Source organism: Syngnathus acus, chromosome 21, assembly GCF_901709675.1.
Source record: "Syngnathus acus chromosome 21, fSynAcu1.2, whole genome shotgun sequence".
NCBI classification, from domain to species: domain Eukaryota; kingdom Metazoa; phylum Chordata; class Actinopteri; order Syngnathiformes; family Syngnathidae; genus Syngnathus; species Syngnathus acus.
In genome coordinates this window covers 3,386,998-3,402,133 of record NC_051105.1, presented here as the reverse complement: position 1 = coordinate 3,402,133, position 15,136 = coordinate 3,386,998, and the positions used below count along the sequence as shown (strand labels likewise).

Sequence of the window (15,136 nt, the reverse complement as noted above, 5' to 3'; positions counted from 1 at the left end):
GTGAAAAATAGCTTCTTGATGTAATACCATTGCTGTCAACACTAGGGGTCTCTAAAGTTTTTCTTGTGGCCATTTTTTTTTAATTTTATAGATAGATTTTTAATAGCCTGCTTGATCATGTTATTAGGACAAATTAACATTTTAAAAAATAGCACCTTTTTTAATTTAAATTAAAAGTAAAACAAAAGTTCAATGTTGCAAGGTATCATTGTGTCCTAATAGGTCATTAAAGTTGAATAAAAAATGCTTAATATTTTTTTAATGATGAAAAATGCAAATTTGCAAGATATCACACTAATTTAATAACTAAAAAGTACATAGACCATTCCAAAACTTTCCATTTTTAAGGTAAAAACACAAAGCTGAGACTACTTAACTTTGTTTCACTGCTTCGTATATGTTGACATGCAGAATATTGAATTAGTTTTAGTATCAAACACAAGTGCAAGTAGTCCCCATAGTAGCTTCCATTTTTCCATTTGTGGCCCTGAATAGAAAAAGTTTTGACATTCCTGCACTATGCATACATGGTATTATAGACATCATCATAAAATCAGATAATGTTTAATGTAAAGTATTTTCATATTTTGAAAGGGAAGTTACTGCTATAATCCATCCATTTTCTGAACCACTTATCCTCACAAAGCACACATTGCAGCCTATCCCAACTGACTTTGGGCAATAGGCAGGGGCACCCTGAACTGGTCGTCAGCCAATCACAGGGCACAAATAGACAAACAACCATTCACATTCAAACCCACACCTAAGGGCAATTCGGAGTGGCCACTCAGCCTACCATGCATGTCCTTGGAATGTGGAACCTGGAGTACCCGCAGAAAACCCACACTGGCACAAGGAGAACATTCAAAGTCCACACGAAGCCGAAATCGAACCCACTGCCTCTGCAGTGTGAGGCAGACCAGTCGACCAATGAAACCATGAATAAATGCGATTGACTAGCAAGCGACCAATACAAGCAGGAGACATTAATGAGGATAAGATGGAAAGATTGTATTATTTCTCTGAATGTTCTGAACTTCTGTGAACACGCAGGAGTAGTGGAGTGACTCAACAACACCTGTGCTAGTTGCAGCTCGGTAGTGTGTTCACTTTTGACTCCATTGTGTTTTGTCTCAATTTGTCAACTATCAATTCCACACCATCGGCCAAGTTGTAATCTGCACCTTTATCCGCATCTGCACTGATTAGCGGCGGTCAAAGGTTCACCGAGTGGAAAGGCATAATCCTGATAAGCTATCTGGTTGGTCCTTGTTCCTGTGCTCAAAAATCAACAGGTCATGAAGAGACTTAAAATAGTAAGAACTGATTTCAACAATCTGTTTGGGCGCAGTCTTGATGAAACGCAGAAAGAGAGGCAGGCTTCCACAATCAAGCGAGGCCTTGGAAACTTCCAAATAAAAAGATCTGCACTGGTTCTCCCATTAGACCCTAAGGGACTCCTCCATATTGCACAGATGATTCCTTTTAGGTGAAACAAAGTTGACTTCAAATCTGCATGATCAGCATTTATGAGGTTTTTTTTTTTTTGTTTGTTAACTGGATGACCTAACTCTCCGAAATCCTTCTCGCACTCGGGTGGTGGCTGAGGAAAATGAGACCGCAGGAGAGGCCCATGCATCAGCTTGACTGAAGGCCTCATCAATCTCCCGCCATGCATTTTTAATTCGGCATCGACGAGCATTTAAAGGGCACTTGTGTTTGAAATGGGAGAACCGGTATTCATGGCAACCGGCACAAAATAAAATATGCGCCATCATAACGAATTGGTCGGGGATGGTTTGGCTTTGCGGTCGTGCTTCACTTGACAGTAATGATAGCCTGCAGGGGAGACAGTGGACGTCTCAATGTGCCTGCATGCAGACGCTCTGTGCCTCGGGTCCTCTTGCATGCTCTCGTTAAGTGTCTTATAAAGTCTGCATGATTTATGAGCGTGTACTGTAGCTTTAAGAAAAATACACGCAAATGCATGAAGAGGCTGATTACCCCAGTTTCTATTCAAGCGGTGGGACGTACAAATTTTTTTTACTGCGCTTATCTATACAATGCTGTGTTGCCACAGTTACCTTCTAAAGGTAACTTGGTTAATTTACTGATTACTTAATCTGACTAGGAACTACATTTACTTAATTTATTACATTCAACATATGCTAACAACACAGGCTCAACATAAAAATGATAACCATTTATCACTAATACTTTACTGGAAGTGTATTTTAACAGCAACTATATTTTCAAAAATAAAAGAAACTATTCAAAACTTTTTTTTTTCTTTACCATTTTTTGAATCAGAGATGAAAGTAAACTTTTCTAGATTTTTGTTGCACTGATTGTCAGTGTCTGTGTGCTCGCCCCTCCCTTCCTGTGTCTCTCTATGTACTCATCACAGTCACCTGCCTCTCGTTACCTGTCGCGTATATAAATCCTGTCTGCGCGTCACACCCCTGTCGGATTGTTCTCGTCTCATGTCTTCTTGTTTCTAGTCTCCAGTCTGTTCTGTTTTAGTCTTGTCCCTAGTCGAGTCTCTAGTCTGTCTTTGAGTTTGCTTCAATAAACCCTGGTCCAAGCTGCATTTGGTCGCCCTGCTCCATCCGATCCATGACACTGATAACGAAGCTGTCCTCGTTTTTTCCCCCTGGGTCAGGTTTGAATACTCCTACTCCTACTCCTACTCCTACTACTACTACTAATAATAACAATAATAATAATAATGCTACTACTACTACTAATAATAATAATAATCCTCATCATCCTCCTGAGTGTTTCTGGATTTCACTTAAAATAAATATGCTACAATTTATTTAGAGTTTTGAGACGCTTTTAAAAAAATGATGGTCTTTGGCTTTCCCATTACATCTACAACTTGTTTTTATAAATAATGAAATAAACACAAGTAAGGTGTCTTTTTCCAGTTGTCATTTGCAAATTTAATAATAACAGGGGTTAATTTATTTTTCTATTAAAAATGCCAACATTTTTGTTGAGAAATGGGAAAGGAAATTGCTGCTCATACCAGATGAGCAAGCATATTACACACAACTCAAATTTACCAAGCAGATGCTAATGTGAATAGCATATGTAGCTGAAAGTATAATGGCGAATAGACTAGAATGAAAATGACCAGAGAAGTGCTACCTTTAGTAAACCCTTTTACGACTACCACTTTTGACTTAACAAAATGTACAGTTAGAGGTCAAAATGCTACAGTTTGACCTTTATTTCAATTGCTTTTATTTCCTATGGGGAAATATGTTTTGAAAATTACGAAGGTCACTTACGTTGTATTTAATTTTAAACCTTAACATCATTAAAAAGCTATTCTGTGAAAACTCTTCAGTTCGTTTTGATCCTCTTTTTGCTTTTAAAATGCTTAACTTGAGTTTGGGTTTCTGGCGTCAGCAAGTCAAGCAGATGTTTATGGTTAAACAGCAACAATAACACCACCACCAGTGGTCTTGCAAGTCAGCTGACCACAACTGAAGTGCAGATGACCTCACTTTGCAGCCACCGAGAGAATGATTTTTTTTTTTTTTTATAATAAATATGGCAACCACTCAGATGTTTAATGGAGGAAAAAACCAGGGAAATTCTTTTGTCAAGTAGCTCCCAAGAAGTCCTGCTTTAAACACAACTGGATGCTTTTGCAGGTGCATCCCCCTTGGATTACACTCGGTATGAATTTAGCTATTCCAAATGATGTATTTCTTTTATCTCTTAGCGGTGCTAAGTCGAGGGGTTTTCTGTGTCGCGACGAGTTTGATTTATACCACGCAGATGTGCTGGGCTGTTGGGATGACTCAACAAAGCGAAGACTGTAAAACAAATGGTGCGCTGAGGGAGCATGCCAGCAGAGCCCCAACAGATGACAAAGTGCCTTTTCGTTTAGGAACCTCGTAAAAGGCAGATCACGATGAACACGGATGGATGAGTCCCCACTCAACACCGTTGCCAATGATCATTAGTGCTGTCAATGGAGATTCGTTGAATTATGATTGTCCTGCTGTGACCTTGCTATTTGGACATAACTTTTGGGATTTTTATTTCTAAGCTTTCAAACTGGAATCCAAAAGAACTTTAATGGTCACATGTAAGGAAGAAGTTACAAAAAATGTCATTTCTACTTGAGGGATCTAATTTCCTTGGCAATTGTTGCATTACTTGACCTTTCTGTAGGCTAACTTTGAGCTAGTTAACTTTATATTCTGTATGTTTACTTTAGTTAATAATGTTTTGTCAGAAAAAGTTATGTTACATTACTTTTCTTTGAAATATTTGTTTACTTCACCTCACATGACTTTGCAGTGTCTTAGTTTATATTATTCTGTCTTCATCTTAGTATACATAACTTTATGTAAGTTAACATTGTGTTGTGGACTTGCTAGTTTACTGCCTTCACTAAGCTTCCTGTTTCTTGCTCTTATTTTGAAACCTATTCGCACCACTTCTGGTGCACGACTTAGCAGACTGACTTTATGATTGAACAGAGGCTTTGTAATTATATGGCTACACCTCAACAAAATGGGAAAGTTTGATGATATTAACTTCCTGTTTGTGGCATATTGATTGATATATGGGAGGGGGAAAACTTTTCAAAATGGGTGGTGACCATGGTGGCCATTTTGAAGTCCACCATTTTGGACCCAATTTTTGTTTTTTCAATGGAATGCGAGCGTCATGTGACACGTTAAAATGATTGCTCATAGGGAATTTCACCCCAAAACAACCCCCAGTGGTCTGCTTGGTTTCAACCTAACTTTATTCTGTTTGCCGATTTCAAATCAGTCTGGCGACCAGACCAGAGTGTCTCTTGCCCAAATTCAGCTGGGATAGACTCCAGCTCTCCAGCAACCCTAATGCAGACAAGTGCTGTAAAAAATGTATGGCTGCAGTGTTCCAGGATCATACTGAAGGAACAAAACAACAACCTTCAATTCCTGGTTATTGAGATGACGACGATTTGCCGCGTAAGCGGAATCGTCTACATTTTTCTGAGATTTTCCACTCGTTTTCGAAGTAGTCTGCAGCAACAGGCCAAAGAGAAAATTTGGATCGTTCACCTATCCCAGGAGCATTGCGCCAAAAATTAGCTGCTTCAAAGTGGAATTCCCACATAGGCCAATGGAAAAAGCCGTCACGGAGCTTTGATTCTTCCAAAAGTAGGCGCAAAATGAAAGTTGAGTGGAGCGCAATCACGGGAATAATGTTGCGAATAAACAGCTAAAACTCGAAGGGGGCTAGAAAGTGCTGACGCTTGACGAGATGCCGCAGCTAAAGCAACAATGACTTTGTTTGAGGCTTCCAATCATATCGGGTGATGGCGACATGGCGTTTTTGGATTGCTTGGCATGGTGCTTTCCAGGAATCAAGCGAAGAACCACATTTCACAACGTAACTTCATCAACATCTGCAGACGCACAACTATGCAAACGTGATGCCCTGCAGGAGGTTGTTTTCATTCCTTTTCCTTTTTTTCCCTCTTTTCTTTTTTTTAAGCAGGTTGGCTGACAAGTGAGCATTAGAAAATCACCCTGAGGTTTCTGTGGGCGCTTTTTCGTTTTGCATATTCCAAAACAAGGAGGGGCCACAAAAAGAAGCGTGTTTTGATACAGACATATTTGAACTAAAATATGTGGTGACCTAAAAAAATTGCCTGAGAGGTTAATAAAAGTTTGATGATAAATGACTGAAAGTCACCACAATTTGCTTTCTTTGCCATTTTTTGGCTCCCTCAAGCGACTTCAACTTATTTCTCTCAAAATTTGTGGTTTCTTGAAATGTGCAATGTGCTTTTTGAAACAAGGTGCCGACACAGAACACGTGATACCTTCCAGGAGGTCGTAGTGGTTTGGTATTCATCAAGGAGGCCGACATCGAAGTACAGAGCTTCTCTGTGTAATCAAGGTTCAATGCGGAGCAGATTCTTTGGCAGCAGCTCAGAACAAATGGTGATTTTTCAGCAAGCAGCAGCAATATCTTTGGCCCCGTGTCTGATTGTTGTCATGTTCCACAATCTCCCAGCACGGAACGACGCGAGGGTCAGTGTGAACAGTCAAGAAAACAAACACTGATAAACTAACATTGTTGTACTCCCTTCTGCGGGCCATTCCTTCTCAAGAAGCTCATGGAGTGATGTCATGGCCAAAATGGTTTTTTCTGCAATGTGAGCAGTTACATAATAGTCTGCGTGGCTCAGGCGGGTGGGTAATAAGAACAGTGTTCAGGGTCTCAGAGGATCTCAGACTAACCTGACTGGAAGTCAATTATTATTCCCAAGGGCACTTTGCTGTGATATCCGGCGGTTAAAATGTCTTCAGCGATCTTGAGGGTGGTTTTAAGTGAGACTGAAAAACCCATCAAAATATGCGGTTCAACTTAAGAGCCTTGCACTTTAAAAATGATAAATTCAAACTTTTGAGGCATTTAAACTTCCTTTTGAACCATAAGGTTTTGAGAGATTTCTGAGGCATATTCTTCAAAAATGTTTGTTTGAAAACTCCAACATGAGAGGTATATTTTTGCAATAGTTTTGTGCAACATTAAAGACTTGAACCTCTAAATTTAGAGATTTTGCATGGATGCTGAGGCATGGATGCTGAGGCTTTGTTTGACTTCAGATGCACTCCCCACAAATTTTCTTTTCACAAACTTCTGTGCAACTTTAAGATTTTCACTTTGGCATATTTTCCCCCCCAAAAAATGAAGGTTAAGACTCTGAGGTCTTGTGCCAATATTGAGACGAAAATGAAAAAAAATCTCAAATGTTTTTGTTCAAAGACAAGTGTATTTTTACCTCTAAATTTATGATTTAAACACAGAGATATTTTGTGACATTGAGCTTGATTCGTAAAACAACCCAGGTGACCAAAGTGCTTAACACAAGGAACAACAATGTATAAGCTTCAGACTAACATTTTAAAAGCTTAAATTTTCATGAATTTTTTTTCAACTATAGGTAAAAATTTTTTTCCTGGTTTGGTTTTGAAGTTCAAGATAGTGTGCAATTAATTCAAATTTGGAGGGTTTGCATGACTTTTCATGCTGTATTCCACCCATTTTCCCTCCAAATCCTTGAAGCGCAATTTTCACGCCTGATGCAAGTCTACTGCAAAGCAGTGCACAGATGGAGTTTTCTGTCTCATAGTATTTTTGTAGAAAGGTAAAAATGGGCAGGTAAAAATGGGTATTTGCGCCGTTATGGGAGTGAACACATGATGCGCCAGTTTTTACGCTGACATTTACGTAGACAGTTTTCACATGCAAAATTAATGTGTGAATATTTATCCAGAGGCTGCCAGGCGCAATTGGGGTACCTTGTGTGCGAGGGGCTTATGTAACACGTGAGGATCAGGTGAGTCAGACACACACTGTGCTTCCTCCTTACTGGACAAAGTGTTCTCCCGGGCCCTCAGAGAAGCAATAAAAGAGCATCTGAGAAGCATTGGCAAGTGGACGCAGCCACCGTGACATCACCTACTCGTTTATGCGGTTTGGCGATGAGGCCGAATTCTCAACCGAGGGGGATTTTACAAGTGGAGGTGGCCATATTTCAACCAGCAAGACAATGCAATAAGACTAAATCTGATCCAAACAAAGTCAACAAAGTCATGGGTCAAGGCAGATGGGAAATTGATCATTTTTAGAGAAAGCACGTGTATCCAAATACTAATTGGCAGAATGACACTTGGTATAAAACAAGGACTTTCTGTATTTACTATAATAACAAATTCACATCCCAGACATCAGGAGTCTGTTTTTTTAAACATTCTGCCATGGGTAATAGCAAAACATACTGTTTAAATTCTTGCTAATATTCAAATAATGGATTACCAATTGTATAATAATTATATAAACACGCATTTGTGAAGAAATTATTTCATTCAAACATTTTCATGACTGATCGTCCAAAAACCAGACCAGACCCAAATAAAAAAATAAATAAACAAACAAACATTATTTGGTGAAGATAGAGCTGTCTGTGATTCTAAACCTGGGTAGTACAAAGTTTTGTTGTGTATGTAACGCTTCGAAAGACGAACCCCTCCTTGACACTACTAGCTCAAGGCTTGCCTCACAAGCGAACCAGTTTTCTACTCAAGACCTGGCTTCATTCATCTCATACAAACATATAAAAATAAACTGTCTTTGATTTTCTTGGTGAATCATCTATGAAAAAAAAGTGTTCCATTTCCCACTTTGATATAAAGCAGATTCCTTCCAGGATTACAAAAGCCAAAAGGATGGGAAGAATTCCATTTGACCACTTTTCTAAAGAAAACTGACTGCTGGATGGAGCTCCTTTGTTGGTTTGATTTGGATAGCAGTAGTGTTTGAGACGCAGACTTAATAATTCAAATTTCCTATTGTTTTCAGCCGTATATTTGATTTGGAGGGACGTGGCACAGGCTCGCCGGATGAGATGTGACCTCATAAGCCTCACGGAGCCTGAAATGAGAGTGAGTCCATTTTTCATTCATTTGTTTGGATGTCATTTCAAACTGTGTGATGTTTCATTCGGAGCCAAGGGGGTGACGTTCAGCAGTTGCACCAAGCAGCCGCCAAACGTGCTGTACTGGGCGGCAGCGTGCAGGAGGCGACTATTTCAGTAGACGATGTGGGAATCCGGGAAGACATCTGTCTGAGGGGAACTCAATGAGCTTGCTAAGGTGTAAAGTTTTAGAGCTGGACAATTTCCACTGCTCAGTGACCAGTGTCATAAAACTGAAAATACTAATAAATGTTTGAGAGTAACGGTACAGCCAAGACTTTTTGTGGTGTTAGTGGTCTGGCTCACAACTGAGAGGTTCTGAGTTCGAATCTCGGGCACACCTGCATGGAGTTTGAATGTTCTGCCCGTGCTTGCGTGAGTTTTTTCTTTGTACGCTTTGGCATTTTCCCTCCCAAAACATGCATGGTAAGTGCATTGAAGACTCAAATTGTTCCAAGTGTCAACACCAAATTAGGGTGAAATGGGCTCCAAGCCACTATGATCAGCAAAGATACTTTAAAAATTGAACGATTCTGCTTGTAAATTTTGTTTTTGTAATATTCTTGTAATATTATAACTGTTCTTTTTCCTAACCAGGCCTTGTAGCTCAATGGTTAGAGCACTGGTCTAGTAAACCAGGGGTTGTGAGTTCAATTCTCACCGAGGCCTGATAAATCATTTGCTGCGTGAGCTGGATTATTAACAGCTGAGGTTGAAACTCCGTAGATGTTCACCATGGTTCTGGTGACCAGCATTTGTGTAGAGAGTTAATAATTCCTTTTATTTTAGGCAGCAAGGTGGTGCACTGGTTAGCACGTTCGCCTCACAGTTCAGAGGGTGCGTGTTTGAGTCCACCTTCGGTCCTGCCAGTGTTTTCTCCGTGCCTGCGTGGGTTTTCTCCGGGCACTCCCACTTTCCACAATCATACTTGTAGGCCTTGTAGCTCAATGGTTAGAGCACTGGTCTAGTAAACCAGGGGTTGTGAGTTCAATTCTCACCAAGGCCTGTTAACTCATTTTGCTGCGTGAGCTGGATTAATAATAGCTGAGGATGAAACTACATAAATGTCCACCATGGTTCTGGTGACCAGCATTTGTGTAGAGAGTTAATAATTCCTTTTATTTTAGGCAGCAAGGTGGTGCACTGGTTAGCACGTTTGCCTCACAGTTCAGAGGGTGCGTGTTTGAGTCCACCTTCGGTCCTGCCAGTGGTTTCTCCGTGCCTGCGTGGGTTTTCTCCGAGCACTCCCACTTTCCACAATCATACTTGTAGGCCTTGTAGCTCAATGGTTAGAGCACTGGTCTAGTAAACCAGGGGTTGTGAGTTCAATTCTCACCAAGGCCTGTTAACTAATTTTGCTGCGTGAGCTGGATTAATAATAGCTGAGCTTGAAACTCCATAGATGTTTACCATGGTTGTGGTGACCAGCATTCGTGTAGAGAGTTATTAAATCGAAATTGTTTTAGGCGTCAAGGTGGTACACTGGTTAGCACGTCTGCCTCACAGTTCAGAGGGTGCGTGTTCGATTCCACCTTCCGTCCTGCCTCTCTGGAATTTGCACTTTTTCTCCGTGAATGCGTGGGTTTTCTCCAGGCACTCCCACTTCCCACATTAATGCATGTAGACATTGTAGCTCAATGGTTAGAGCACTGGTCTAGTAAACCAGGGGTTGTGAGTTCAATTCTCACTCTCAGGCCTGTTAACTCAAAAGTATGAATTTTTCAGTGAATGAGTGACAGAATCTCTTCCTAAATATATTATATATTATATTGATATTTCCCTAATAAAGTGGCCTGTTATTAGGTACACTTGAAAAATGGCGGTGTACCTCATGGAGTGTCCGTGTGATTCCCTCGTTAAGCGCACCTGCGTGAAAAGTTTTGGTCACTTTCGCGTTCCGCAGGAGCTAAAACTTTTCACGCAGGTGCACGTAACGAGGGAATCACACAGACACTCCATTAGGTACACCGCCATTTTCAAGTGTACCTAATAACAGGCCACTTTATTAGGGTGCACTTGACAAGGGAGTCTTGGAAAACATATTGGAACGTGGCCCAGAGGACTACAGCTTGACACCTGTGACCTTTGACCATGATATTTCCCTAATAAAGTGGCCTGTTATTAGGTACACTTGAAAAATGGCGGTGTACCTAATGGAGTGTCCGTGTGATTCCCTCGTTAAGCGCACCTGCGTGAAAAGTTTTAGCTCCTTTCACGTTCCGCAGGAGCTAAAACTTTTCACGCAGGTGCACTTAACGAGGGAATCACACGGACACTCCATTAGGTACACCGCCATTTTCAAGTGTACCTAATAACAGGCCACTTTATTAGGGTGCACTTGACAAGGGAGTCTTGGAAAACATATTGGAACGTGGCCCAGAGGACTACAGCTTGACACCTGTGACCTTTGACCATGATATTTCCCTAATAAAGTGGCCTATTAGGTACACTTGAAAAATGGCGGTGTACCTAATGGAGTGTCCGTGTGATTCCCTCGTTAAGCGCACCTGCGTGAAAAGTTTTAGCTCCTTTCACGTTCCGCAGGAGCTAAAACTTTTCACGCAGGTGCACTTAACGAGGGAATGACACGGACACTCCATTAGGTACACCGCCATTTTCAAGTGTACCTAATAACAGGCCACTTTATTAGGGTGCACTTGACAAGGGAGTCTTGGAAAACATATTGGAACGTGGCCCAGAGGACTAGAGCTTGACACCTGTGACCTTTGACCATGATATTTCCCTAATAAAGTGGCCTGTTATTAGGTACACTTGAAAATGGCGGTGTACCTAATGGAGTGTCCGTGTCATTCCCTCGTTAAGCGCACCTGCGTGAAAAGTTTTAGCTCCTTTCACGTTCCGCAGGAGCTAAAACTTTTCACGCAGGTGCACTTAACGAGGGAATGACACGGACACTCCATTAGGTACACCGCCATTTTCAAGTGTACCTAATAACAGGCCACTTTATTAGGGTGCACTTAACAAGGGAGTCTTGGAAAACATATTGGAACGTGGCCCAGAGGACTACAGCTTGACCCCTGTGACCTTTGACCTTGATACTTCCCTAATAAAGTGGCCTGTTATTCGGTACACTTGAAAATGTCGGTGTACCTAATGGAGTGTCCGTGTGATTCCCTCGTTAAGCGCACCTGCGTGAAAAGTTTTGGTCACTTTCGCGTTCCGCAGGAGCTAAAACTTTTCACGCAGGTGCACTTAACGAGGGAATCACACAGACACTCCATTAGGTACACCGCCATTTTCAAGTGTACCTAATAACAGGCCACTTTATTAGGGTGCACTTGACAAGGGAGTCTTGGAAAACATATTGGAACGTGGCCCAGAGGACTACAGCTTGACACCTGTGACCTTTGACCATGATATTTCCCTAATAAAGTGGCCTATTAGGTACACTTGAAAAATGGCGGTGTACCTAATGGAGTGTCCGTGTGATTCCCTCGTTAAGCGCACCTGCGTGAAAAGTTTTAGCTCCTTTCACGTTCCGCAGGAGCTAAAACTTTTCACGCAGGTGCACTTAACGAGGGAATCACACGGACACTCCATTAGGTACACCGCCATTTTCAAGTGTACCTAATAACAGGCCACTTTATTAGGGTGCACTTGACAAGGGAGTCTTGGAAAACATATTGGAACGTGGCCCAGAGGACTAGAGCTTGACACCTGTGACCTTTGACCATGATATTTCCCTAATAAAGTGGCCTATTAGGTACACTTGAAAAATGGCGGTGTACCTAATGGAGTGTCCGTGTGATTCCCTCGTTAAGCGCACCTGCGTGAAAAGTTTTAGCTCCTTTCACGTTCCGCAGGAGCTAAAACTTTTCACGCAGGTGCACTTAACGAGGGAATCACACGGACACTCCATTAGGTACACCGCCATTTTCAAGTGTACCTAATAACAGGGCACTTCATTAGAGTGCACTTAACAAGGGAGTCTTGGAAAACATATTGGAACGTGGCCCAGAGGACTACAGCTTGACACCTGTGACCTTTGACCTTGATACTTCCCTAATAAAGTGGCCTGTTATTCGGTACACTTGAAAATGGCGGTGTACCTAATGGAGTGTCCGTGTCATTCCCTCGTTAAGCGCACCTGCGTGAAAAGTTTTGGTCACTTTCGCGTTCCGCAGGAGCTAAAACTTTTCACGCAGGTGCACTTAACGAGGGAATCGCACAGACACTCCATTAGGTACACCGCCATTTTCAAGTGTACCTAATAACAGGCCACTTTATTAGGGTGCACTTGACAAGGGAGTCTTGGAAAACATATTGGAACGTGGCCCAGAGGACTAGAGCTTGACACCTGTGACCTTTGACCATGATATTTCCCTAATAAAGTGGCCTGTTATTAGGTACACTAGAAAATGGCGGTGTACCTAATAGAGTGTCCAAGTGATGTCACAGATCAAACAGCCACTCAAGAGGTGGGGGTGAAGGTGGGTGTGGCACTTTTCACTTTCACTTAAGCTTTTTCCCTATTGAAGTGGCCTGTGATTAGGTACTCCTCATGGACACTACAATAGGTACACTACACGAGGTAAAAAAAAAAGAATAAATAAATAGGAAAGTGTAGTGAACAATTCGGTGAACGATTCTTTTGAACAAATATTTTGAGTGAACCGATTCTAAAGTTCACTTAAAAGAACTGGAATGCACATCACTAGTATAAACCAGTGCAGATGACCAGGTCGAAATAGCTGACTGGTTAGTGACACGGGCTCTTACTCGGTAGGAACTTGGTTCGATCCCAGAAGCAAGAATATACCTAATTGTGCTTTTATTGTTCAATTAACCCTTTATTTATTCTTTTTTTTTTTCTTACCTCATGTAGTGTACCTAATGATGTACCTAACACATATTGTCAAATAAAGCAGTTAATTTTTATGCTTTAATTGGCGAATATAAAAACAAGGAATAAAACACCAGACAAGTTTTAACATAAATGTTTATTAAAAATAAAATCAAAAGTAAATTTCAAACCAGCAATCCAACGTGAAATTGGAGTAGATCTATTGGATAACAATATTTAGGCGTATATATGCATACACGTTATTTAAAAACTACTATAATTGTTATAAAATCAAGATTACCCAAAGAGAAGCATAATCCTCCCGTTGTTGCATAACATGCAATAAGGTTAGCCGTTAGCTTGGAGAAAACGCGCATAAAAGAAGTGGTGTTTCATTGAGTGGTACTTTCTTTCCTTGGCAAATCGTAAATCTACATTCTGGCTTACATAGTTCACGCTAGCAGGGAGACGCAACACGTTCACGGACTGATCTGTTGACGCACGGGAAGGAAGGCAGTTGACCCATTGACTCGTTCGCCAACGGGAAAGTCAGGATTCATTCCCTCACTGATCCGTTCTCGCGATGACCTGGAAAGGCAATTCTCGACTCGTTCGTGAACGGGAAGTGACGTCATTTACTTCGTTCTTCGTTTTGTTTTATGGCGAGGTGGCACTAGCTTCAATGGGCATTACTGACACCTACTGGTTGAAGTCGTGAACTTTTTAGAACAGCGAACTGCGCATGCTCAAAAAAAACCTACTAAAAGAAATAGTCGTATCATTTTATTTAATCGTATTTATATATTTATCATAAATGTATTATTTATAAAGGCCGGTCCGCGAAAAATATTTCTGACACGTAACCGGTCCGTGGCGCAAAAAAGGTTGTGAGCTACTCCATAAAAGCATATTTATCACAGGCTATGTGGCGAGGCTTCCATAGCGTAGTGGTTAGTGCTCTGGGCTCTCACCCCAGCGACACGGGTTCGAATCTCAGTGGGGCCAAGAAATTTTATTATAGAAAATTTGCAACATAGTTGCTCGTGTACTGCCCCATATAACCATACACCTCCCTAAAGGTTAGGTTTAGGGTAAGGGTTAGAGCTGGAGTTAGGGTTAGAGCTAGGGTTAGGGTGAGAGCTAGGGTTAGGGTTACAGCTACTGTTAGGGTTAGAGCTAGGGTTAGGGTTAGATAGGGTTAGAGCTAGGGTTAGGGTTAGAGCTGGAGCTAGGGTTAGAGCTGGAGCTAGGGTTAGGGTTAGAGCTGGAGCTAGGGTTAGGGTTACAGCTACTGTTAGGGTTAGACTAGGGTTAGGGTTAGAGCTAGGATTAGGGTTAGGGCTAGGGTTAGGGTTAGAGCTGGAGCTAGGGTTAGGGTTACAGCTACTGTTAGGGTTAGAGCTAGGGTTAGGGTTAGAGCTGGAGCTAGGGTTAGGGTTACAGCTACTGTTAGGGTTAGAGCTAGGGTTAGGGTTAGATAGGGTTAGATAGGGTTAGATAGGGTTAGAGCTAGGGTTAGGGTTAGGGTTACAGCTACTGTTAGGGTTAGAGCTAGGGTTAGGGTTAGATAGGGTTAGGGTTAGAGCTAGGGTTAGGGTTAGAGCTGGAGCTAGGGTTAGGGTTAGGGTTAGGGTTAGGGTTAGGGTTAGGGTTACAGCTACTGTTAGGGTTAGACTAGGGTTAGGGTTAGAGCTAGGATTAGGGTTAGAGCTAGGGTTAGAGCTAGGGTTAGAGCTGGAGCTAGGGTTAGGGTTACAGCTACTGTTAGGGTTAGACTAGGGTTAGGGTTAGAGCTAGGATTAGGGTTAGGGCTAGGGTTAGGGTTAGAG

General features: G+C 41.6%; 3 non-coding genes across 3 annotated transcripts; all 3 read left to right on the top strand.

Moving 5' to 3' along the window:
* The first annotated feature begins 9,099 nt into the window (after nt 1–9,099).
* Nucleotides 9,100–9,172, top strand: trnat-agu. Its single transcript has one exon. It is a non-coding gene; the product is annotated as a tRNA-Thr (tRNA).
* A 264-nt stretch (nt 9,173–9,436) lies between these two features.
* trnat-agu lies at nt 9,437–9,509 on the top strand. The gene has a single exon. It is a non-coding gene; the product is annotated as a tRNA-Thr (tRNA).
* Nucleotides 9,510–9,774: 265 nt separating this feature from the next.
* Nucleotides 9,775–9,847, top strand: trnat-agu. The gene has a single exon. It is a non-coding gene; the product is annotated as a tRNA-Thr (tRNA).
* The last annotated feature ends 5,289 nt before the right edge of the window (nt 9,848–15,136 follow it).